The following is a 23,005-nucleotide window of genomic DNA, read 5'->3' as shown; positions in this document are numbered from 1 at the left end:
CCTTTGATGTGTAAGGTTAGAGCACCCAGGGGCAATTAACCATTGCCACTGGGTTCTCCACCCTTACATGGAATCTGTGATTGTGCCAGATGCAGTCTATCAGGGTGGGACCAGAGCCACACGTTATGCTAAGTCAAGGCTTGCTTTACCAGGAATATTGATTCATCACATTGGACTGGACTGGCCGAACATGCTCTGCCATGTTCAACTATGGCTGTTAAATGAAATTATTCACACACTTCTCTTCCATAAATATAAGGGAGCAAAATATTTTCAAGGGAAAACATCAGATGACAAACTATAACCTGAGCTAACACCACCTTCATCCTCCTGGTTTGTTTTCCATTTTTATTTAGTTCAATATCTTATTTCCCCCTTTTAAATTTCACAAGCATACATCCACCCCAACCCCAAAAGCAGTCTCTTTTTTTCTTCCTCCTTCAGCCCAAGTAATAAAACTCACCGTTGAATGCTGGGTCGATAGACAGATGGGGCAAAAGACAGACTGTTGCTTTTATGTTCCCGAGCTGGCACGACACCAGTTTTGCATTTCCCAGTTTGACAGTTTCCTTAATTTTTTAAAACTTTATTGGCTACCTGCTTTGCCGCACAAGTTTACAAAATGCACCGAACACAGTTTAAGACAAGGACAAAGGCAGAGCAATTAAACATCCATGCAAAGGGCCACTGCAGTGGTGAGTAACAGCAGCCCTTATATAACTCAGATGAATTCCAGTACGTCCTTTAAATATACATATTCTCGAAAGAGCTACTCAGGAACAGTGTCAGCAATGTGCTCCGAGACTTTCTCCTAAGAAACAGGAGAAATCGAGGAAGATTCTTTGCTGCCTTATCTCGCGTATTGAAAAAAGTGTTTGGCTTTGTTAATATTTCCATGTTTTGTTCCATTAGATTAACAGTCTGTGTATTCCTACCCAACTGCATGTTCTTGCTCCTACCGACAAAAGTCAGATGCATTTTTTTCTCATTAAAGCTTTACGGAATCTCAGGAGATAGGAAGGGATCGTTGCTCGATCAATTATTTTGCACAACAGTTAACCTGAGACTAGAGACCTGTTTAAATGACATCTCTGTAGAATTTTCAGGTTATGCTCTTTTGTTTTAGGTGATGGCAAAATGAAGATGGCCATGCTGGCTGCAACTGAAGAGTCTGTAACCACTGTTTGTAATTTTAATATTCCAGATACCAGCATTTTGCATATTGTGTTTTGCAAAACAAGAGATGGATTAAAAGCAGATGAATAAAGGTGGTGGATGGAGCTACGTGCTTAAAAGAGGAGCACAAATCAAAATATAGGATCTGGGGGGGGGGAAAGGGAGAGGAAGGGTAGAGTTAAGGAAGATCTGATATTTTTTAAATTGCATGAATACAACCCATCTGTCATTAGCATCCCATAAAATACATGGGATACATCCATCTTCCTTAAATACAGGAATGATTTTGATGAGCAGCCCTATTTGGTGATCCTTTCCTCACCTAAAAGAAAGTCTCCGATAACGATGATGTTGAATGAACGAACTGGTTAAAAGGCTTTTGTCATTTTCTTACAAATACACCCAAAATAATACACAGGTATCATCTGAAATAAGAATGTCAGTACTACCATTATCTTGACTGAATCTCTACAACCTAAGAGATTAAAATATGGCCACAATTAATACTGAACATTAATGACAGCAATTTCTATCTCACAGCTCCTTTAATAGTTTGCTCAAGAGAATTCCTTAGTATCTCAAATAAGGAGGACTTATTGTAAATCCCACAACCTCTTGTATTTCTTGCTGTATTTGTCTTTTTAAACAGATGTTGCTATGTAAACATCTGCAAAGGTTATCCCTTAGATCCACTGCTGTACAGAATTTGCATGGCATTTATTCTAGAGGTGGCAAAGCCTCCGTTAGTCCATTAGGAAAAACTAATGACATTTTCTATAATCAGAATGACTTCATGTTCTCCTATGTCAACTGCTACTCTCTTAATATACTTATCTATCCTAATTCATTTTGCTGTTAATACAGAAAAGCAGCCTCTTTCTGAATCTATTATTATTATTATTATTATTATTATTATTATTATTCACCCTGATTTTCTAGCGTTCATTTACCATTCAGGGTAACTAGCAACAATTAAAACTAATACAAGAAACATTTTAAACATTACAAAGGACTAGTGTTATATAGCAAACACAGGCAGATAGAACACAAAATAAAACATCATATAAAATCTATGCTCTGCATGGAACAAGTCCCACCATAAATAAAGACAGTCACATTTGGTGAAAGAACATGAGCTAAAGCGTCAATGAAGCTTCCTGGAGCAGGGAGTTCCACAGATGTGGTGCAGAAAACTTTTGTTTGGCCCTGTTCAACTGCAGGTCTACCACAGCTGGACCTGAGATGTCTTTTTCTCCCACGGGGCCTTCATTCCAGCTGGGATAAAGCCAGGTTCCTCTACTGGAATCTAGGCAGATCTGAGGAAAGGTCCTAAGATATCCTTTAAGTCTTTAAGTTATCCCCTTTGCACACCCTGGTTGGTGCAAAGAATCAATGTTAATCGCTGGAACCCTCTACAAAGCCACTCTGGTGTCTAGCACTCTGGATTAACTGCAGCTTCCAAAATTCTTCAGACATATCCCCAGGAAGGATTCACCAGAATTAAAGGATCTTTAGGAAACCATCTGCCCATGTTTATTCAAGAGTGTTGTTAAAACATAACAGTTGTGGACTGTGGCGGGGATGAAGAAATGCTTCCAATCTAGGGCATTCCATACTTCATTTCCGCCTCTTATCTTCTGAATGTGTTTATCCTGTTGTGGCAAGAAGTTTAAGGACAGGGTAATTCTCATTTAGCCCAGGGCTATCTGATCTGGGCTGCAAAAATCTAGATGACCACTAGATGGCAGGAAAGAGACACAGAAAAAAGTAATTCCTTGCGGCCCTCTAGTGGTCATCTGGAATTTCTGCACCATAAATCTCGTTAACCTTCATTAGCCCAGCTCTTATTGTAACAGTCTGTGAGAATAACCTTGGGAGACAGGAGGAGCAGCAGCAGCAGCAGCAGCAGCAGCAGCAGCAGCAGCCTAGGCAACAGTCAGACAAGAGATATCTCAGGCCACAGAAGGAATGGGGGTGTGGGAAGCATCCCAGAGGAGACTCTCCCTAGTTGTCTGGCAAGTAAAGGCAGGGGAGGAGGAAGTGCTTTCAGACTTACAAGATTCTGTTACTATAACCTTACAATAAAGGTTTTGTTTTCTTGTCTGGACTTACCTCGAAGGGCTGACACTTATCCCTTTCACCTCTCCTCCCAAGCAGTATTTACCACTTTGGGGTTTCTCCCACGTGAGTCCTTTGATGAGTTGCGAGTTGCATCTTCCTGCGGAAGCTCTTCCCACACTCCAAGCACGTGTACGGTTTCTCCCCAGTGTGAACTTTCTGGTGGGAAATCAGGTATTTGCCGCTGGTGAAGCTTTTCCCACATTCTAGGCATTTATAGGGTTTCTCTCCTGTGTGGATCCTTTCGTGAGTGATGAGGTACACCTTCTGGCTGAAGCCCTTCCCGCATTCCAGGCACGTATACGGTTTCTCCCCGGTGTGGATTCGTTGATGAGAAATGAGGTTTTTGCTACTGCTGAAGCTCTTCCCACACTCCATGCATACGTACGGCTTCTCCCCTGTGTGGAGCTGCTGATGATGCGTGAGGCTCGCGCCGTGGCTGAACCTCTTCCCGCACTCCAAGCATTCATAGGGTTTCTCTCCGGTGTGGCTTATCTGGTGTGAGTTGAGATTGGACTGCTGGGCGAAGGCCTTCCCGCACGTCGGGCATTTGTACGGCTTCTCCCCCGTGTGGATCCGGAGATGGGAAGTGAGGCTTGCGCTCTGACTGAAGCCCTTCCCGCACTCCTTGCATTTGTACGGCTTCTCCCCCGTGTGGATCTTTTTATGGGAGCTGAGGTATTTGATATCGCTGAAGCACTTTCCGCATTTGAAACATTCGTAGGGCTTCTCGCCCGTGTGAGTTCGGTGATGGGAAATCAGGATATCTCTCCTTTTAAAGCTCTTCCCACACACTTGGCACAGGAAAGGTTTTTCCCCTGCGTGAGTTCCCATATGGAGATAAAAGGTAGATTTACAAGTGTAGGTCTCCCCACACACCAGACACTCGTTTTTCTCCATTTCTTTCTCTATTTGTTCTTGAGTTAAGGTTTCACAGACCTCACTGATCAATTCAGTATTTGTTATCTTATTTTCCTCTACTTTGCTTCCAACTCCTTCCAAAAACAGATTGCTTGGCCCTCCTTCAGACTCACTCTGCTGTCTCTCAGCCTCTAAAGAAAAGAATTCAGAGAACAGGTAAAAATCAAATAATGTTCACAACTGAGAATGACAAAAAGCCAGAGATGAGACAGATCTTGGCATGAGAGATTTTTTTTAAAGCAAACAGTCAAGGCTGGGGCTGTGCAATTTAGGCTTAGCTCCCAATAACAAACCTTGTTGGTCAATCTTTAAAAAAATCCAAATTCGGAGGGATCTGTAAGCGGAAAGGTTACAACACTCTGAAAAAATATATCGGTGCTGACAAGATTCTATTAATCCACTAAAATATGATATACATGAACTGGAATTTCTGGAGATATGATTTTGTCTTTCCTGAATTGCTATTGAGAGCAAGTTTGGTGTGGTGGTTAAAGCACCAAGTTAGAAACCAGGAGGCTGTGAGTTCTAGTCCTGCCTTAGGCACAAAGCCAGCTGGGTGACCTCGGGCCAGTCCCTCCCTCTCAGCCCCAGCGAGGAGGAGGCAAGGACAAACCACTTCCGAAAAACTGCAGGGACCTTGTCAATGAGTGACAAGACTGACACAAAAGATAGACAGACAGGCAGACAGACAGACAGACAGACATAAATACAAATAAAAAATCTAGTCACTTTTGTAGTTAAGATAGTATCAAAACATATTACTTGTAGGACTTTCTCTGGGTCAGGGAACCCGCCCACATATGAAGATGCAACCATCAACTACACACCTACTGCACCCCATGGAAACATCTCTGTGCTTTTTCCTTATTCGCTTACTTAGAAATGGTTATTTTTAAATAATTTATTCCCAGACATTGTTTAGAACTGTAAGAGGTTGCTTTTCAAATCAGAGCAAGCTTTTAGGCAGTGTTTCTCAACCTTGGCAAAGCTGGCTGGGGAATTCTGGGAGTTGAAGTCCACCCATCTTGAACTTGCTAAGGTTGAGAAACGCTGCCCTTAGGTATTCAGAAACAAGACCTGAATTAACATCTGCTGCTTCCCCAGTGCTCTACGTACTACTTTTTGGCTAAGTGACTCCAGTTTCAATCTGGATCGCCTCTGCCCCTGGACCTGAGAATACCCACTGACAGGCGAGTCCAAAAGACCAAAGGCTGACCGACAGCCACTAAAGCTGGATGGAAAGAGCTTCAACACTGGTTGTTGTTGTGTGGGAAACAGGAGGAGGAAGGAGCATTAGGTATGTTCACCGCCTTGAGTTATTTATAAAAATCATGAGGGCGGGATAGAAAGTAGGTAGGTAGGTAGGTAGGTAGGTAGGTAGGTAGGTAGGTAGAGTTGCTTGGATTCTCCCTGCCTTTTGCTCCAAATGGAATAGTTTAATTCCTAAACTAGAGTCCCAGGAGATAAAGAATGGTTATATCAAATAATAAATCCTCAAGTGTCCCTACTATTTATTTCTTGGGTTTCCATCCTGCCAACCCTTCAAATTCATGATGATTTACACTAAAAAAACAGAGCAATATGTACTACACAGTAATAAGATGAATAAAACAACAATCATCCATAATCTGTGGGAACGGTCGGCCTAGAAATGTTGGCTGGCTGGGCCCCAAAGGAGAGGCTTTTTTGCTGTGTCCCCCACCCCCTGGAACATCATCCCTCCTGGGATTAGGTTGGCCTCCACCCTGCTGGCCTTGCATACGGCCTTGAAGATCTGCTTCTGTGCTTGAGGGGCAGAGAATTTTAAAAGTCCTGGGAATTCAATGGCAGTCATTTGAAAGACTTAACTACATGGAGTTCTTCTGGATGGGCTGTTCTGAACCCAATAACAGGGGAGAACTACTGGCAGTTCAAAATAACATGGTGGCTCTTACAAGCTGATCTGGAGAAACAAGCGTTGAAGTTGGCCTTACCGAGAGAAGCCACAATCCCCCTAATCTCCTCCATGACCTCTTGATGCAAAGCTTTCTGCTCCGGGTCCAGCAGCCCCCACTCCTCCTCCGTGAAGCCCAGAGCCACCTTCTCCAGCGTCACCAGACCCTGAAAGGAAATAAACGTTTCCCTCGCACCGACCTGTACCAGGCTTCTCCTGCTGAGCAAAGTCTTGGTTAAGTTGCAGTGAGCATTGTCAACTAAGCCTCCTTCTGCAACCTGGGGCCCTGCAGATAGGCTGCAACTGCAACACCAATCGTTCTCAGCCAGCTCAGTTAGTGAATCTGGCGGGGGGGGGGGGGCAGCCCCAAGCCATCCGCAGAGCTCCAGCCTAAGGAAGGCTGCAGAAGAGAAGCTCGCCCGTCGACTTCCCATCTGCAGCCTTCCCGTTGGGATGGAAGCCGAGGAAAAGCGATAGGGGGACAGGCGAGAGAAGCAGCACTCCGGCAATCCCCTGCCACCTCTCCGGTTGTTTCTCACGTACCCGGTCCTGTGGCAAAGGGTGTGTTTCCACTGCACCACCAGGAGACAAACTAGCACATAAGCCAGGTGGCCTTGGTGCAGCTCCTAGAAGGGGAGAGAGAGAGGGGATATTTATTTTAGTTAGGGACAAACCTTCCCCCCACCCCATTTCTAGGCAAAATGGCCAAAATGTCTTTTAATAAGGTATTTGTTTGCATGCCTATGAAGAAAAGGATTTTTTTCTGACTCTGGTGGTTAGAGAAGCAATCCAGGTTTCATGTTCATTCCTAGAGGAAGGAGAAGAAAGGAATTCCAAGTACAGGTAGTCCTCGACTTACGACGGCAACTGGGACCAGAATTTCCATCGCTAAGGGATGAGGTTGTAAAGTATGACCGCATCGCTTAGCAACGGCAATCCCTGCAATCCTGGTTGCTGCTGTGAACTGAATCCCACAGTCGTTAGGCAAGGCAACTTCCGGCCGACTTCCCACAACCGGGTCAGTAGGGAAGCCGGCAGGAAGTTGCAAGGCCCAGGTGGCTCGCAAGCAGGCCGGCGGGCAGGTGAGTGGCTGCTGCCAGGTGGGGGGGAGTGCGCGGGGGTGTGAGGGAGGTGCAGGGAGGGTCGAGGAAGGTGCGCAGGGGTGCGAGGAGGTGCATGAGGGTGGCGTGATGAGGCTCAGAAAGGGTCCGTGAGGGTGCATGAGTGGCCAGCATGGCGTGAGTGTAGAAGAGCTGGGGGAGGGTGCATGGGTGGGGGAGACTTACCGCAGTGACTTGAGACCTTCCCTGCCAGCTTCCCCATTGACTTCTGGGGACTGGGCAGGGAATACAGCAATTGGCAATCATGTGATCGCGGGGTGCTGCAACTGGTCGTAAGTGTGAGCCAAGTGCCCAGATCATGATCATGTGACCATGGGGGTGCTGGGACAGCCAGAACTCCGAGGACTGGTTGTAACCACCATTCTTTCAGTACTGTTGTAACTTTGAATGGTGGCTGAACAAATGGCCATAAGTCAGGGACTATCTGTAGAGTCAAGGTTGCCCTGGCATTTTCTATCCATACAGTGTGTGTTTTTCATGTTCAGTATTTCAATTCAATGGGAAAAGAGGCCACCAAAACCTTTCTCCTCATTCAAGCACTTTTGAATGTGGTAGTTTGGGTAGACAAAGCCCTAAAAGTAAGTATTTCCCAGAGGCCGACAACTGCCCAATATAACAGGTACCTTTGGAAGCAATCATCAAGAAGTGGGGACTGAGTTGGAAAATGATTTTATATTCCTTACCCAGTGATGTACCATCTCTGTGATCTTCCTCTAAGATCCATCGTGGAGCCACTTCAGTGACGTGGTTCTGCACCAGAGAGAGAATCACCCAAGGACAGAGATTAGAAAGAGGACAAGGTTTAGGGAAATGATCTCCTCCAGAGATGATTTCCAGAAAATCTGGTGGAATTAGGGAAGGGCTGATACTCCTCCCAAATCAGCCAGGAGGCATCTTCCTCACCTTTCGATCTTCTTGCTTCCTGTCCTCTGCTTGGCTCAGGAGGAAGCCCTCGGCCAGGGCCACCGCCTGGGAACTGCTGTCTGCGCCACACTGTCTCACCCAGCTCTCGATCTCTGGGGGCAGGATGGTTAGGAACTGCTCCAGCACCACCAGATCCAAAATCTCAGCTTTAGTGCGATGTTCCGGCTTCAACCACTGACGACAAAGCTCATGGAGCCGACTGCAGACCTCTCGGGGACCCTCGACTTCCTGGTAGCAAAACTGCCGGAAGGGCTGGTGCTGGGCACTCAGACTCAGCGAAGGCGCACCCAAGACATTTGGAACAGTCACTTCCCAGAATTGGGCACCGCCACCCACTTGACTGCAAGGAATGGCTTCTTTGGCTTCTGGGCCACTGACGTTCTGCTGTCGTAGGTTTGATTGTGGCTGCTGGGCAACGTTCAACATGGCCAGAGAATCGCCTTCTGCTTTTTTAAGGTGACTTGAGCACACGGACTGGGCCCTGTAAAGCCAAGAGGACACACAATTTATATTTCTATGAACACTCCCAAAGCAGGGAACTATTTCTGCAGTAAGGTGAGGCAGGCAAAAGCCAGAGAGCCGAGGGACAAATTTTCTAAAGACCAGCCTGACTGTTGGGTAGAGCAAGATGTTAATATTTTCTACTACAGATTAAGGTTACTATGGTAACTAATCATTTTGGCCGGGTGAAGAGGTTGAATTTAATTGTCTTCTTTTCAGATGTTAATTTTTGCACCTGGGGGGAAGAACTTGCCTGGACTTGTTTTAGTTTCAGTTTCCCTTCTGTGTAGGCATGTAGAGAGTTAAGCAGCTCTCACTGAGAGCCTGTAAGAATGCAGAAGCTTTTAAATATGTTTTGTTTTCTGTAAATAAAATTATTTTTATAGAAATGCCTCGTGTGTGACTTTTCTGATCTCTCCTGGGCCAAAGGCTTGCCTAGCAATCTGCCAACACAAGGCACCTGTCTTTGCTAGCTGAACTTAGGTCAGTGTTTCTCAATCTCAGCAACTTTAAGATGTGTGGACTTCATCTCCCAGAATTCTCCAGCAAGACTCTGGCTGTGGAATTCTGGGAGCTGAAGCCCACCCAACTTAAAGTTGCTGAGACTGAGAAATACTGATTTAGGTGTTTATCCCCATAGCATCTCCCTAGGTGATGAGGAGAAATGCTGGTGGGATTTCCTTATTTTTAAATATTTTTGTTTTCTAGTTTGTATTTATGACAGCCAGTTTGGTGTGGTGGCTAAAGCACCAGGCTAGAAACCAGGAGATTCTGGGTTCTGGTCCTGCCTGAGGCACAAAGCCAGCTGGGTGACCTTGGGCCAGTCCCTCTCTCTCAGCCCTGGGAAGGAGGCAATGGCAAACCACTTCTGAAAAACTTTGCCAAGGAAACTTCAGGGACTAATCTAGGCAGTCACCAGGAGGCAACACTGACTCAAGGGCACCAAAAAAAAAAGTTTATATTTATAAAAAGATTGACATTTATATTCATGTTTACATAAATATACATGTTATATTTATATGTACTTTATACTTTATTCATAAAATTTAATCAAGATAAAAATAATGCTACCATAAGAATAAAAAAGCATTGATAAATATTGGTAACATGAAAGAAGAAAAAAAAGAAAAAAATCCATATAGTATTAATATACAACTAGCTCAGCCTTTTAACATATTAAATCTAGACCAAAAAAACCCCCATGCTTCTCCATCTTCTCATTTCTACAGTATAAGCATATTTTAAAAATTGACACAGAGCACATGTCCTGAATCTACTCTTTGACATTTGGATTGTTGTTCTCTTTGCACCTACGTAGTGTAATTCTTGTAGTTGAATCTCAGTAGAACCACAGTTCTTTATAAAATGTCAAATTCCATATTTTTGGAGTCTTAACTCAGCATCACATTTACATCTTTAACTACTATGCTCTTCCCCAATGATGAATTATCATATTAACAACTTGAAAGCAAAAAGAAGCCATAAGGAACATGATGAAAGCATACGAGTCAGGGAGCCCTCAAATTTCTTACGATGCCAACAGGGGGGAAAAAAATCAGTTCTAAGCACTGTTTGGGGAGTCAGATTTTCTGATGAATGAACTTCAGCCCTAGATCATCATTAACTTCATCCTTAGTTCAACAGCTGGACCCACTGATTGTCCAAAAATTGGATATTCCAGTTCCTCGTTTCAAAAATTGTATATATTGCCAATATTACCCTTCTTCATTTATTTCTTATTAGATTTATATCCTGCCTTTTGAAACAGGACCTCAAGGCAGAATACATATGGCTCCCTGCTCCTATTTTTACCCAGAACAACAACCCTGGGAGGTAGGTTGGTCAGAGTGACCAGCCCAAGTCACTCAGTTTCTGTGGCTAAGGAGGGAGCCTAGAACCTGCATTTCCCAGCTCCTAGACTAGCACCTTAACCACTGCACACCTTTGTAGCCTTCCTACAGAATTGGATTGTTGGCTTTATTTCAAGTACAGTATCCCTTAAGCACCTAAGTATTTCAGGTGCTTCTGAAACTGCTAAAACACCCAGACTGCACTATTCTAACGATACATGTTTTAATTGCACATACTGCCAAGCAAATGACTCAGAATGTTATATATCAGTTACATTCAGAAGGAAACCTCTCAAAATCCTTGCAATAGCCATTACTAATCAGTTGATTCAAGGCATTAATCCCTTGCTCGGCTCACAACTTCTAATAAAAATTCCCCCTCCCCGCCTCTGTTCACGTAAGGATTACACCATAACGTCAATTTCTTATGTGAATCCAGGTCAAAATTTAACTGCTTCCTTATTAATACCCAAATGTATCAAGCAGCATTCAGAACTGGGGCAGACTTTCCCCCAGAATGTGACAAGATTTCAGAGGATCCTCAGTGGGTCTCAAATGCATCTCGAGGGGATAATAAACTCAGAAATGTTAATTCTACATGAATATAGATGCTTTGATAAAAGCGAACAATAAAATTGAATATTGGGGTGTTTAAAGCTATTGTCCTCAGAAGGCAATTTCATTTTAAGTATAACAGAATCAAAGACCCTTGAACTGTCACAAAAAAATTCTCAATTGTTTATCTACCTTTGTGAAATACCTAATAAGAATGGACTCTGGAATCCTGCTTAAGATACACATCAGTCTAGAAGTTCCATTCATTTTAATTACATTAATATTGCCCCAGAGACTCAAAAGTAATTTAACTCACTGATATATGTTGAATAAAATTCTAGCTAAGTGTGTATCTAGACATACTTTAATCAAGATATTTTGAGATATTTGGGGGGAAATGTAGTCTCAAATATTTTAAACAACTCAGCAACGTATAAAACCCAACTTCTTCCAGGAATCTAAAGGTATATTTTCTTTCTAAAGGAAGCAGATTAGGTTTTTTTTTTTTACATTTACTAGTATGGGCAATATTACTGCCCAACCTCAACCAAACTTTGGTAATTATATTAAGTAATTTTCCACAAGACAGCCAGTTTGGTGTAGTGGTTAAGGCATCAGGCTAGAAACTGGGAGACTGTGAGTTCTAGTCTCACCTTAGGCACAAAGCCAGCTGGGTGACCTTGGGTCAGTCACTCTCTCTCAGCCCTAGAAAGGAAGCAATGGCAAACCACTTCTGAAAAACCTGCCAAGAAAACCGCAGGGACTTGTGCAGGCAGTTTCCAAGAATCGGACACGAATGAACATGCACACACACACGCATATATCCACAGGACTCCAAATGTCACCAGCATATAGGAATAGGTTATATATTCAGGGCTCAACGGTGGGATTTTCTGCCTAGCCTAATTTGGTATTCATGGACCTTAGAATTTAGCAGTTGAACTCAAAGAAGATGAGTGTGGTTTTAAAACTGGAGGAAGAAACATCAATAACCTGCATTACGCTGATGACACTACCCTGATAGCTGAAAATGCAAAGGGTCTGCAAGCCCTAGTAATATTTATTTATTAGATTTTTATCACCGCCCATCTCTCCCCCCACAGGAGGGACTCTGGGCGGTTTACAATAAAAACAAGTTAAAATTCCAGACGATTATGAATATGAAGTACAATAAGAATGAAAATATAATAAAATCCAGATGGCTAAAAGTTCTCTATCAGGCTGTGAGTATAAGGGCTGTTCCAGGATCGTCCTAGGGTGCCAGCCATCCCCAGAAGTAGGGGTAACAAAGAGTAGTAATAAAAGTCAAGGAGCACAGTGAAAAAAATGAGACTAAAATTAAATTGTTACATTTAATTTTATAGACCAAACTAATGACAACCGGTAAAACAACCAGCCTCAGAACTGACGAAGATATTGAAGCGGTGGACGGCTTCTGCCTTTTAGAACCAACCATCAACAGTAAAGGAACAAGCAGTCAAGAGATACGCCGCAGACTCCCACTCGGTACAGCAGCCATAAAGGCCTTGAAAAAGAGATTCAAACGCCGTGATGTGTCTCTACCTACAAAGACCAGGGCTGTGCCAGCGGTGGTATTCTCCGTGACACGCAATGGAAGCGAAAGCTGGACTTTGAAGAATCAGGATGGGAAGAGGATTGATGCCTTTGAACTTTGGTGTGGGAAAAGACTCCTGAGGATACCGTGGACAGCCAAGAAACAAGCCACTGGATCATCGAACAGACCAACCTGGAGGCACAAAGGGCCAGGCTCAAAGTATCATATTTTGGACACCTTAGGCAAAGACCCAGCACTCTGGAGGAGGCGCTGATGCTGGGAAAGCTGGGAGGAAAGAGAAGGAGAGGGCGACCAGCAGCAAGGGGGGGGGCTCAGTGGCAGTGGCGACGGGGCCACCGTTGGGGGACACGAAGGACCAAGTTGGGGTCAGACCCTCGTGCAGAAAATCCGTGCGGCTGCTCAGAGGCGACCCTGATTCAGGCCGCCCTCCACCGCGGGGCCCCGCCGGGTGACTGGCAAAACCGAGCAACCTGCGCGCCCAGCCCGCGATGGCCGGAGCCGGACCCTCCCAGCCAATGGTGCTGGTGCAGGAGGACCCAGAAGGCACCGCCTCCCCCCACCGCAGGGGCCAGGGTGGGCTGGGCCGCCCTGGCCTGCAGGGCCCTACCAGATGCCCTCGGGAGGAGAGACGCTCGGAGGCTGCCGCCGCCGCCGCTCCCCGCCGGAGTCCGCAGGCAAAGGATGCGGCCCGCCCCGAGCAGCGCTGCCCTCCAGCCGCCCCGCGCGCCTCCTGCATTTCTGCGAGCGGCGGGGCAGGAGAGACCCAGTCCTCCACTTCCTCCCCCCATTTCCTTCCTCTCTAGGAATCCCTCTTCCGTGGCTCCCTTAACCCCTCCAGGACGAAAGGGGACACGCCCTAGGATGCGATGCCCGGTATCCTATGCAAAGCTCCATCCCAAGCTTTGGTGGCCTCAACGAAGGGCAGAGGAGTAGCTTTTTGCTGGATAGGTGCCTCTCCTTTACGGCTTAGCCATCTGCCCGATTTTGGGAATAAAAATTATTATTCTGTGCTGAAACGAACACCTGTTTATTGGTCCGTTTAGTAAATGTATACCAGTTTCTCAACCTCAGGGACTTTAAGATGGGTGGACTTCAACTCCCAGAATTCCCCCAGCCAGCTTGCTGGGAGTTGAAGTCCACCCATCTTAAAGTCCCTGAGGTTTGAGAAACTCTGATTTATATAGCCACCCACCTCATACATGACTCTGGGCTGTAAAAACACTGTTGCGGTTGGGGCAGCTGGTTTCTGCTGCCTTCTTCAAATTAACCCTAAAATCACCATTCCATCAGTGGCATGGAATTAAAAAAGAACTGCTCCCTCGTAAGCACATTTTGCTCTGTGGATCTTCGAAGTGGCTTACTTGTTGCAGCTGATTCTGGGGTTAAAAGCAGACATGCTCTCAAAATCCCCCGTCTTCCCCACGTTCATGCCCTGAAGATGCAACTTGCCGAATTCTCAAGACCTCTGCAAAGCACCAGTTTAGAAAACACAGTAGAAAAAGCTCAGCAGGAAAGCAGCAGAAACCAGCCATTGTTTTCCCCCAACAGGTTTTCTGTAATGTATGAACATTAGAAATATAATTGTTCTAAAAACTGTGTTTTTATTATTTCCAGAATATACAGGTAGTCCTCATTTGTTTAGTGGCAGTTTGGACTTACGATGGTGCTGAAAAAACTGACCTATGATGGTCCTCACACTTACAACTGTCACAGCATCCCCGCAGTTAAATGATCATGATTTGGACACTTGGCAACTGGTTCACATTTATGACCGTTGCAGCATCCCATGGTCATATGATTGCCACTTTCTATGTTCCCAGCAAGCTTCTGGCAAGCAAATTCAATGGGGAACCACATAATTAACAGCCATGTGGTTCTCTTAACTCCTGCTGCAAAAAAGATTGTAAAATCTGATCAGATTCGCTTAATGATTGCTTCGCTTAGCAACCAAAATTCTGGTCCCAATTGTGGTCGTTAAACGAGGATTACCTGTATAGGTTCTTGAGCTTCTGTAGTACTGCAGAGCTTTTGGAAATACATTTAGGTAGTACATTTATAATTAACCTAACATCTTAGTTTGTTTGACAATTAGACAGTTAATGTTTTTAAAACATATTTTAATATGATCGGTATGTAAGAATATTGAAATATAAAAAAACACTGTTGTAGAATTTTACTTTTATTATTTCAAAATATAAAACAGCTGTATAGTCCCTTTAACATTTTCAGGGAGCTATTTCTTGCAGCCAGCTTTTAAAAATCCAAGCAAGGAGGCAACACTGAATTCGTACGAAGACACCTCAAATCTATTCATTAAGAATGGCAAGAGTTTTGGTTTTAACAAATTACTTTGCTTTATTTATTTGGTTTCTACCAGGAGTTTAAGGCAGTATGTACAGTGTTCTCTCTTTCCATTCCCACCCGTGCCAGTGGCAACTATAAGATCGGTTGGGCTGAGAGGGAGGGACCGGCCCAAGGTCTCCCATAGAGCTTTTGTGGCCAAGGGGGGACCAGAATCTGGGTCCCTCTGCTCCTAGTCCAGCACCTTCCCCACTGGCTAACCAAGATGTGAGACCAACACTTACTTGTTTCTTTTTCCCATTGAAATCTGTAAGATTCCTTCAGATAACCTAACTCAGTTCTGTATCTAAAACGCAACCGGTGGATGTGCTGATTCTCCAGCACTCTGCCTAAGATTATTGGTGGGTTAAACAAGCCTGCACACTATTCATCCTTTTCCTTCCGACCCTCCCATTTTAACTGCCACCTGCCCAGTGAAATCTCCCTCAACATGCACGCAAAGCATGCATGCCGTTTTGAAACGCTTCCACTGGTTTAATAAAAGCATTACTTAAGGAGGGTATCGTTCTCTGCATTTTCCTGAACTGTGCATCAATAAAAGTGAAACAGGGATTCAGTGACGTTCACTTATTCTTTGTTCTTTAGAACCCCTGGAAAGCATTTGAATTATACTTAATACTCCCACTTAGGAGTATTAATCAGCTAGAAGGAATTCACTGCTTAGCCAAGGTGATCTGAAAAAGCAATACGCAGAACCATAGATATGAATTAAGGGCCCTCTAACATTTCCAGGAAAAACAGAATCCATCACTTATTTCAGAAAGCAAGTCTAAGCAAGTCTGGGTCCTACTCCTGCTACTGATTCAGGACCCCTATTTCTGTTTGTGCTGCCTTAAACTATGCTTGCTTGATTTACGGTGTATCTGTATTCCTGACTTGTTTTAGTTGTGCTGTTTGATTAACTGCAATTCTACAATTTCCAGTTTCTGAGCTAACTGTTCGGTGAAGTAGCGCCACTCGTCCCCCTATTTTACTGCCGGAAGTCAGTCGTAAGACGCGGAATTCAACTTTTTTTCTTTGCACCCTCCAGATTTCCGCTGAACAGGTAAACCGTTGGCTTTGCTAAATGACAAACTGAAATGCATAGTTTAAAATGAACGTTTTTCATCTCACAAAATAACTATTCAGCATAGAAACATCTAATTCAGTTCAAAACGGGTTTCTTGGTCCTCCTGCTGTGCTTGTAAGTCACTCAAGGCTTCTTTTAGATCCCGTCTTAAAAATATAACTGTTTTAAAGTTCATTGTGAAAGGGAAATTATTTTTTCCCGTTCTGCCAGTTAGATGGTATCTCCCACGTGACTTCTCTGATGGGAAGTGAAGTCACTTTCCTGATTAAAACTCTTTCCACGTTCCTAGCATTTGTAGGGCTTTCCCCCAGTGTGATTTTGTTTGTGTTTTCTAAGGTCTGAACTGCAGGGGAACCGTCTCCCACACTCCAAACATTTATAGGGTTTCTCCCCTGTATGGATTCTGATATGGGAAGTGAGGTGGCTATTCACACTGAAGCTTTTTCCGCACTCAGCGCACTGGAAGGGTTTCTCCCCCGTGTGGACCCTTTGATGCGCAATAAGGTGGGCGTTCCAGCTGAAGCTCTTGCCACACTCGGCGCACTGATGGGGTTTCTCCCCCGTGTGATTCCTTTGGTGCGTGCTGAGGTTGGTCTTCGTGCTGAAGCCCTTGCCGCAGACGGAGCACCTGTGGGGCTTCTCCCCCGTGTGAATTTGCTTGTGGATAATCAGGTCCGAACTGCGGGCGAAGCATTTTCCACACTCCAAACATTTGTACGGTTTCTCCCCGGTATGGCTTCTCCGGTGGGAAGCGAGGGAACTGCTCATACTAAAATTCTTTCCACACTCTAAACATGTATAGGGTTTCTCCCCGGTATGAGTTCTGTAATGGGAAGTGAGATGGCCGCTGACACTGAAGCTCTTTCCACACTCCCTGCAAGTATAAGGTTTCTCCCCAGTATGAGTTCTTTGATGTCTGATCAAGTGCCGGTTTGAACTGAAGCACTTCCCGCATTCCGAGCATTTGGAGGGCTTCTCCCCCGTGTGAATCCTGCGATGTGAAGCGAGATTGCTGCTCACGCTGAAGCTCCTTCCACACTCTGGGCACACATATGGTTTCTCTCCAGTATGAGTTCTTTGATGAATATTCAGGTGTGTGTTTGAAGTGAAGCACTTCCCACATTCCAAGCATTTGTAGGGTTTCTCCGCCATATGAATGATTTGGTGGGTAATCAGGGCTGAACTGTCGTTGAAGCTTTTTCCACACTCCAAGCATCTGTAGGGTTTCTCCCCGGTGTGAGTGCTTCGGTGTCTCTTGAGTTGGGCACTCTGGGTGAAACCCTTTCCACACTCCGAGCATTTATGTGGTTTCTCACCGGTGTGGGTGCGTTGATGGGTTCTAAGGTTCGTCTTTGTGATGAAGCACTTTCCACACTCTGAACACTGATGTTGTTTCTCCTCTACACAAAAGGTCTGATGTGAATGTTGCTCCCCTTGATTTGCGGTTTCCCGTCCATCACCTTCAGGTATAAAGACAAGAAATTAGTAAGTGCGGAGGTTTGAAAATGGCCCTAACATCACTGAACATTTTAAATGTAGAGCTGACATAATTGGAACAACTAAAAACACTATTATATTTGCAGGCAAAATTGCTAACATCAATTTCAATTTAAATGTAATGCTAATTATAGGCCACGATGACCTACCACACTCTACTTCTGGCTGGAAGGCAATGGGAGCTGCAGTCCACTATTATGTAGAACTCACTGATATGCCAGCAGAGATGACAGCTGGAATCAGAATTGGGGGTCAAAACCTTAACATTATGAGAGATTTAGAAAGCACTTTGTTAGGTGAAGGTAAAGAAGATTTAAAAGAGGCTGGATGGTCAAAGATATTTTAATGGATCTTGCAATGAGCAGGGAGCTGGACTAGATGATCTCTAAAGGTCCCTTCCATCTCTATGGTTCTGTGAAGAGCCTATCAAGAACAGATAAAGACAGAGTTTGCACTGGAAAAGTAAATCAGAGATGAATCCTGGGGAGGAAGGAAATGTCAAACCTATACAAGATCACAAAGGGTGAGGAGATTTCATTGACCATAAAGGTCAGCATGGTTCAGCCAGCTGTCTTTTGGGTGGCAATCAGGGGTGCCGGGAATGTAGAATGAAAAAAAAAGATCAAGATGGCAGCCACCACGGTGTGATCAAAGCTCTGAATCTGTGTTGCACATAAAAACCAAGCAGAGCTTCAGTCACACTGTGGTGGCGGCAGCCATCTTGACTTTCTTCACCATACACTCCTGACATTCCTGGCAGCACAGAATGGCTATGAAAGCAGGACTCTGAGAGTGCAATTCATTCTTTCTAGGGTGCAACTTTTAGCAAAAAAAAAGAAAAAGAAATTTGGTCAGACCCAGGAAGACATATGTCTTCAGATTATGGATTTGGAGACAGTTCCTAAGAGCACCACAGGCGGCAAGAAGACCCCAGGCAACGGGCTAGAAACTGGGAGACTGTGAGTTCTAGTCCCGCCTTGGGTGATCTTGGGCCAGTCCCTCTATCTCAGCCCAACCTACCTCAGAGGGTTGTTGTTGTGGGGAAGGAGTAATAGGTATCTTCCCTGCCTTGCGTTTATTATTTTTACGGGATAGAAAATAAAAAAATAAAAATAAAATAAAATCACTGCTTCCTCGCAGTGATCATCAGCATGCAAAACTCCCATACACTCAGCATACGATGCAAGGAGATGAGAAAAAAGATCAACGTGCTTGGTAAGGCGGAGGGAAGCTGAAGAGGAGGGCAACAGGTGTGTCCCTGGACATACGAACAGTTTGTTATCCGGCCCAAGTCCAGATGGTTGGTGTTTGTTCCTGCAGTCACCAGCCTGTCCCAGAGAGACCTTAAGAGCATTGGAAGAGGCTGAACAGGCACTAGATATTAACCATCCTTAAGCCAGGAACAGCAGGAGACATGGACCCCGAACCTGTTGCCCTCCTGTCCCCACGTTACGCCAGCTGCATGGGGACTGCTTCCCTTCCCTCAAACCACAACTGAGTTCGTGTTCTCTGCAACATCCCACCTGACGGAAGAGAACATCTGTAGCTCGGGGTTGGACTGTGGAGAGTCCTTGGTGCTCTCTGAGCCTGGCTGTTGGCTTGCAGACCTTCCGCTGCCCAGCTAGGTAAACCCCATCAGTGCCCGGGAGGGTGGGGTTTGCTCCCTGTTCTATACAGTAGCTTGCCCTGCCCTGTTGGTGGGGGTGTTTTCTGCTTGGTACCTCCTTGATCAGGGCACCCTTGAGCAAGCCCCACCCTCCCTCGCACTGAGGATGTTGCCCAGTCGGGTAATGAGACGCCTGCAAGGAAACGCCGAGCTCAGAGAGCACCAAGGACGCCGCATCCCACCCCGCTGCTCTGCTCGGCGTCTTAGCCAAGGGCTCCCTCGAACCCCCTTCGGGGGAAAGCCTTTTCCTCCCCCCCCCCGGGCTGCTTCCCCTGCAGAAAATGCCGAAGGGCATGAAACGGGCATTCCGGCGGGGCTTCTAAGGAAGCCGCGGGTGCCGCCCCGAAAGGCTGCGCCGAGCGGGAAAAGAGGCGGCGAAGCGGAGCCTCCCCGCGGGCACCCGCCCCCCACCCGCCCCGCTCTTACCCAGCCAGGGGGCAGCGCCGCCCCCCTCCTGCCCGCCGCCCCCCGGCCGGAGCCCCGGGCCGCTCGCCATCGGGCGCGCCTCCGCTTCGGGCAGGTCAGCCCCGCCGCTGCCAGCCCCTCGGGCCGGGGATCCGGGGGCGCCGGGCAGGGCGCGGGGGTCCGAAAGGCGGGCCTCCCTCCGGGGCGGGGGAGGAGGCAGCAACCCCGCGGGCCAGGCGGAGCAGGAAGGGGCCGCGACGGGAGGGCGGGGACGGCTCAGGAGGACGTTTCAAGCACTCGCCGCGTATCCCCGGGCTGCGGCCCCTCGGCCGGCCGAGGGTTAAGAGCGCCGAGCGGATTCCTAGAGAGGAAGAGGATGGGGCTGGAGGTCCCTGCCGCCCCCGATCCCTCGCTGCTCCTGTTGCTCGGTGCCTCCCTTTGCGGTCCGCCCGCCGCGCGCCCTCCCGGTGGTGGGTCCGCACGAAGGGGAGCCGCGGGGCCGGGCTAGGCAGGGTGCAAAGCTCGGAGCCCCGCGCATCCTCCCACCTGCCGGGGCTGGAAAACGGGGGAGCGGAGGGCAGGGAAGGGGGACCCTTCGAGGGGATCGGGGGCTGCTCTTCTGACCCGCCCACCCCCGAAGAGAGGCTTGGCTTTCGGATCCCGTCGCCGGCGGCTCACTGCGTCTCAACCCCCAGCAGGTTAGTCTTTGCGGCTGTTCACCTTTTGCTTGGAGTCAAAAAAGTTCCACTTTTTAAAAAGTGGGTTTTGAAACTCTGCACGCACAGGGCTGGGGAGGTCATGAAGTGGCTGTTTTATGGTCCGTTTCCAAGCCCCATTCCCACACAGATGTTATGCATGTATGCATGCCTGCTTACAAGAATTCCAGCAACTGACCCATTTCTCATCTGGGACCAAATACATTCTTGCATACATTAGGGAGGATATTTTCTGATTTTCTAACAGCCTTCGTGTGAATTGGGGAGGAGGCAGGTCTGCACTGACAAGGCAAAACTTGCAGCTGGCTGTTGACGTAATGGTCTCCTGAATCTTTTATCAGCCTGGACGCCACACATTTTATCCACATTCACGTAGAGAGAAATCTCTGCCTGCCACAAAAACCTATAGGGACGTTCTTACAGCCTCCATTTTATATGCACGCAGACACAAGCGCTGCATCCCTGCCCATCCCAGAAAAGAAAGTAACAATAAGGATAGGGCAAATGATGACACATGTGTAGTGGCACCATCATGTGTGACGACCTCATGCATAATGACCTCGTATATTTAGTGATATTTCAGTAAAGGGTAGGAAATGATAACACGTTTCTTAATTGGTTTCTTAAGCTGTCTGAAAGGTTGCAAAATAGCATGCAGGCTTCTGGGTCCGCTGACACTACTGTACTTCATTGGGGCAAGATGATGGAAAACCAAGGGTAAAAGAGGATAGGATTCAAACAAGTGACTGGCTTTTAAAACATATTTTTACCAGGTTATAGTCGTAGAGATGAGATGAGAGAGTAAGCAGGGGTGTCAATGGGGTCCTGAAGTGGGGTTAAATTGGCTGGCTGGGGAATTCTGGGAGCTGAAGTCCACGCATCTTAAAGTTGCTCAGATTGAGAAACAATGATTCTAGTCCAACCATCTGCAATGGGCGGGAAGACCAGTTAAACCACCTTGGAGGCTCAGACTTTTCTTTACAACTTCCACAGAGAGAGAACCCAACACCCCCCTTCAGCACCATCCTCAAAGGCGCAACAGAATAGAAACGCAGTAAATGGAACGAGGATCCCGCGGCGCTCCCGCTAGGCTAGAAGAGTGACTGCTCAGCCGGGAAAGGGTTAAGGGCATTGGAGGCAACGAGGCAATTCCTAGAGTGGAAGGAGGGGGGGTAGGACAAAGGGGGCTTTAGAGTCCCGCCCCTCCATGTGCCCCGCCTACTTCCTCCTCCAGGATGCGTGGTCGATCTTGTTCTTGCTGCCGGTTTGGGGTCTCCGAGGGGACCCGGTGAGAGCCTTCCTGGCGGCGGGTCTGGGCGGAGGGCCGCGCGGGGAGCCCCGGGAGGCGGAGGAGAGGCCGGGAGAGGCGGAGGGAAGCTCCCTGGGATGACCCTCCGCCTCTGGAGCTTCCCCGGCCAACGCCCCCGGGGACCCTCCGGGCTTCCCAGCCTTTCTTCCCGGGGCTTCTCCAGGCACTGATGAAGTCATGCGGGGCGGGACTCGTCTGACTCTCAAGGGCACGCTCGGGTATAAAAAAAGCATGTAGCAGTGTTTTTCAACCTTGGCAACTTTAAGATGCGTGGACTTCAGCTCCCAGAATTCCCCAGCCAGCATATGTGGACTTCAACTCCCAGAATTCCCCAGCCAGCATGTTGAAGTTGAGTTGAACTGAGGTCCATGCAGTCAACTGAGTTGAAGTCCACGCATCTGCCAAGGTTGAGAAACACTGATGTATACAGACAGAAGCGACCACTACTGGCGACTGTTATTTGGACATAATCCACCAAGAGTGCCCCGTGCCGCCTTCTCAGGGGATCGTGAAGAGGAAGGGAGGTGCAGTTCCTGGTCCTTTCTGTGATGGGGGACAGAAAGAGGGTGAGAGAGTCGCAGAAGCACTGGCATCAGCTGAGGGCTCCCTGTGGCCCATCCTTGATTTCATACTCGGTTGCGATGATGATGTCTTGGTTGGGCCGAACCTGCTGGCGAGTTCTAAGCAGAGCTGTCTTGATCTTGAGAGACCCAGTGGTGAAAGAAGGCGGACTTCCTGCAACCCTGTTAGAAATTTATTTATTTATTTATCACATTTCTTCACCGCCCATCTCGACAAACGACTCTTCCTTGAAGGAGGATCCCATCTGAACCAAGAAGACTGATTTGATTCTGAAGCCAGGGGGCTCCTTAACACCAGCTAGGCTGGGAGCAGTGGAGGGTTATCCGAAGAGAGATTTTGCCAATCTAGGCAGGGGCGAACTTTAAAAAAAAAAAGGCAATTGAGAAGCAGTTCTGATCTTACTAGGGAGAGGGATGTGGCCCGTATATTCTCTCCTTTCCCAAGGCAAGGGCTGTTCATGCCCATCTGACTTATTTCGCTGAAAATTTCCCAAAGGACCCACTTTTTGCACACACAATTCTCACCTTACATGCAGTACTGATGTTCTTCCTGGTTTCAGTACATGAACACAGTATTTGTTTTCTCCTTTCTGACATTTTCTGGGGATGAGTCCCTACATACAGTCTTCCTTCTCAGGAGTTTCCAAAGCGATTCTGCTAAACCGTTTTGTAGCTCCGTTTCTGCTATCACTGCACCCAGTCTCAGTTCCAGAGCTCTTCATGTTT

General features: G+C 46.7%; 1 pseudogene; it reads right to left on the bottom strand.

Annotated features, from left to right (window-relative positions):
• Window positions 1–334: 334 nt before the first annotated feature.
• Window positions 335–19,799, bottom strand: LOC134488890 (zinc finger protein 721-like; annotated as a pseudogene).
• Window positions 19,800–23,005: the final 3,206 nt, after the last annotated feature.

The sequence above is a fragment of the Candoia aspera genome, chromosome 2, assembly GCF_035149785.1.
Source record: "Candoia aspera isolate rCanAsp1 chromosome 2, rCanAsp1.hap2, whole genome shotgun sequence".
NCBI classification, from domain to species: Eukaryota; Metazoa; Chordata; class Lepidosauria; order Squamata; family Boidae; genus Candoia; species Candoia aspera.
The sequence above is the reverse complement of the archived record's forward strand: the minus strand, read 5'-3'. Positions and strand labels throughout refer to the sequence as shown.